Genomic DNA, 4,590 nt, shown 5'->3' with positions numbered 1-4,590 from the left:
TACTCTACTCTACATTATACACCACACTACTCAACTCTACTTTATACTACTCTACTCTACATTATACACCACACTACTCAACTCTACTTTATACTACTCTACATTATACACCACACTACTCAACTCTACTTTATACTACTCTACTCTACATTATACACCACACTACTCACTCTACTTACTACTACATTATACACCACACTACTCAACTCTACTTTATACTACTACTCTACATTATACACCACACTACTCAACTCTACTTTATCCTACTCTACTCTACATTATACACCACACTACTCAACTCTACTTTATACTACTCTACTCTACATTATACACCACACTACTCAACTCTACTTTATTCTACTCTGCTCTACATTATACACCACACTACTCAACTCTCCTTTATACAGCACTACTCTACATTATACACCGCACTACTCAACTCTACTTTATACTACTCTACTCTACATTATACACCACACTACTCAACTCTACTTTATACTACTCTACATTATACACCGCACTACTCAACTCTACTTTATACTACTCTACTCTACATTATACACCACACTACTCAACTACTCTACATATACACACATCTACATTCACCACACTACTCAACTCTACTTTATACTACTCTACTCTACATTATACACCACACTACTCAACTCTACTTTATACTACTCTACTCTACATTATACACCACACTACTCAACTCTACTTTATACTACTCTACTCTACATTATACACCACACTACTCAACTCTACTTTATACTACTCTACTCTACATTATACACCACACTACTCAACTCTACTTTATACTACTCTACTCTACATTATACACCACACTACTCAACTCTACTTTATACTACTCTACTCTACATTATACACCACACTACTCAACTCTACTTTATACTACTCTACTCTACATTATACACCACACTACTCAACTCTACTTTATACTACTCTACTCTACATTATACACCACACTACTCAACTCTACTTTATACTACTCTACTCTACATTATACACCACACTACTCAACTCTACTTTATACTACTCTACTCTACATTATACACCACACTACTCAACTCTACTTTATACTACTCTACTCTACATTATACACCACACTACTCAACTCTACTTTATACTACTCTACTCTACATTATACACCACACTACTCAACTCTACTTTATACTACTCTACTCTACATTATACACCGCACTACTCAACTCTACTTTATACTACTCTACTCTACATTATACACCACACTACTCAACTCTACTTTATACTACTCTACTCTACATTATACACCGCACTACTCAACTCTACTTTATACTACTCTACTCTACATTATACACCACACTACTCAACTCTACTTTATACTACTCTACTCTACATTATACACCGCACTACTCAACTCTACTTTATACTACTCTACTCTACATTATACACCACACTACTCAACTCTACTTTATACTACTCTCTACATTATACACCACACTACTCAATCTCTACTTTATACTACTCTACTCTACATTATACACCACACTACTCAACTCTACTTTATACTACTCTACATTATACACCACACTACTCAACTCTACTTTATACTACTCTCTACTCTACATTATACACCACACTACTCAACTCTACTTTATACTACTCTACTCTACATTATACACCACACTACTCAACTCTACTTTATACTACTCTACTCTACATTATACACCACACTACTCAACTCTACTTTATACTACTCTACTCTACATTATACACCACACTACTCAACTCTACTTTATACTACTCTACTCTACATTATACACCACACTACTCAACTCTACTTTATACTACTCTACATTATACACCACACTACTCAACTCTACTTTATACTCATCTATTGGAAAATAGTGACCTTACGACTCCACTCTACTCTATACTACTCTACATTATACACCACACTACTCAACTCTACTTTATACTACTCTCTACTCTACATTATACACCACACTACTCAACTCTACTTTATACTACTCTACTCTACATTATACACCACACTACTCAACTCTACTTTATACTACTCTACATTATACACCACACTACTCAACTCTACTTTATACTACTCTACTCTACATTATACACCACACTACTCAACTCTACTTTATACTACTCTACTCTACATTATACACCACACTACTCAACTCTACTTTATACTACTCTACTCTACATTATACACCACACTACTCAACTCTACTTTATACTACTCTACTCTACATTATACACCACACTACTCAACTCTACTTTATACTACTCTACTCTCTACATTATACACCACACTACTCAACTCTACTTTATACTACTCTACTCTACATTATACACCACACTACTCAACTCTACTTTATACTACTCTACTCTACATTATACACCACACTACTCAACTCTACTTTATACTACTCTACATTATACACCACACTACTCAACTCTACTTTATACTACTCTACTCTACATTATACACCACACTACTCAACTCTACTTTATACTACTCTACATTATACACCACACTACTCAACTCTACTTTATACTACTCTATACTGTATTAAAAAGGTGGTAGCTCTGTGGTTAAGGTGTTGGACTACTGATCAGAAGGTTGTGAATTTAGATCCCAGGACCACCAATCTGCCACTGCTGGGCCCCTGAGCAAGACCCCTACGCCTTTAGTTATTCCCTCAGTCATATAAAATGACATGAATGTAAGTTGCTCTGGATGCTATCCTAGTCTACTCTGCTTTACTCTACCTTAAACCACTCTACTCCACACTCTACATCTACTTTACTCTTTCTGTTCACTTTTTGTTCTGTTTACTGTTGTCGTTGCACTGCATCACATGAACTCATCCTTATATCAGCGCTCCATGTTGACCCCCGGGAAAGAGCTCGAGTTAAATCAAACTCACACCATTTCGGACACCAGCGATTTCTTGTCATTTGTGCTTCTTCGTGTCATTATTTTCTGTGTGACGAGTTCATCTATAAATCTTAGATCTAAAGCCATTAAAACTGAAGATGCTCTTTTTTAATTGTTCAGTCAGTTTTAACACAAGTTTTCATCTGTCAATTGCGTGTCGGCCTTTAATGCCGCAGCGCCTTTTCCTATTTCAGCAGTGTGTGAGATAAATTGCTTTATTTGCTTCTTTAGTCAGATAATCGATGTGTCTGATGGTGAGTTGATTAAGTCCAGAAGAGTGTGTGAAGAGCAGCAGGGATTGTGTGTGTGTGTGGAGCAATGACGAGGCTTTCTGGGATCTGCTAGTTATTCTTTAATAGCTCACCGGTTGTAGTACACGTCTTAGGGGACGTATCCTGATTGTAGCTGCAAATCCCTGGTCGAATTTAGCAACCTGGCGCAGCAAATGTAGCAACACGAGTGAAACCCGGCGCTAACCTACTTTCCGCTGTCATATCTCGCTCCGGTGAAACGGAACACCCCAGAATAAAAGTGCAAGGCAAGCATGTACAGATCTTTCATCTTGACGTGCAACGTGTGAGCGAGGAGAAAGGGGAAAAAAACAGCAAACAAGAAGCACGGCTTAGATTTAGGGTGTATTTTAAGAGCCATGTTTTGGCGCCTAGTATCAGTGCTGAAAGCTGTTCAGTCCGTATCTGGGACAAGCAAAGATCGTAAAAGATGAGGAGGAAAATGAAATGAGTTTGGTAGAAGGAGTGGTGAGTAAAGCCTGTGACGCAGTGGAAAAAGTGTGTGTGTGTGTGTGTGTGTGTTTTTTCTAGAGGTTAGGCACAGACACTATTAAGAAGTGACAACTACACAGATTGTGTGTGTGTGTGAGAAGCAGGCTGTTAGGAGATGCTGAAACGAGTCTGTTTACACACATGCTGAACATTTTCATGTCTGTTCTGAACATCTGAAGAGTTAGAGATTCTGAAAAGGGAAAATCCACAGCGAACTCTGTCGGTAAATAAACATAGGCTGTTCCCTCGATGTGGAAACAGAACCAGGTCTCGTTCCCTTGCTGATTTATTCATTGTTTTTTTATTATTTCATGACATTGACTCAATATCTGAAAATCCCACTTACACCTCGACTGTTACAAACTATTCTCACAGCACACACTACAGATTCCATTCCTGCTTCTAAACACACACAGCAGCGATTCTGACCGTTATTGCACCTCTCTTGATAGATAGAGACAAAGAGAGAGAGAGAGAGAGAGAGAGAGAGAGAGAAATATATAGAGAGAGAAACAGTAGTGGTGTACAATAAATAATGAGGCTTTTGGGGGGGGTGGATGGATGGATGGATGGATGGATGGATGGATGGATGGATGGATGGAGAGACACAATTAGGGATGTAAACATGAAGAGACAATGAGTGGCCAGACCTTCAGACAGATTAACAGGTTATTTGTTTGATGGTTTGATTGATGGAAATATGGATGGATGGACGGACAGATTGATTAATATGTGGATAGCTAAATATTCAGACAGATGGATGGATGGATGGATGGATGGATGAGAGTACAGATAAAGAGATGGATATTCAGACAGGTGAATAGGTGGAATAGATGTATGGATGGA

This window comes from Hemibagrus wyckioides, linkage group LG22 (genome assembly GCF_019097595.1).
Source record: "Hemibagrus wyckioides isolate EC202008001 linkage group LG22, SWU_Hwy_1.0, whole genome shotgun sequence".
NCBI classification, from domain to species: domain Eukaryota; kingdom Metazoa; phylum Chordata; class Actinopteri; order Siluriformes; family Bagridae; genus Hemibagrus; species Hemibagrus wyckioides.
Note: the sequence above shows the minus strand (reverse complement) of the source record.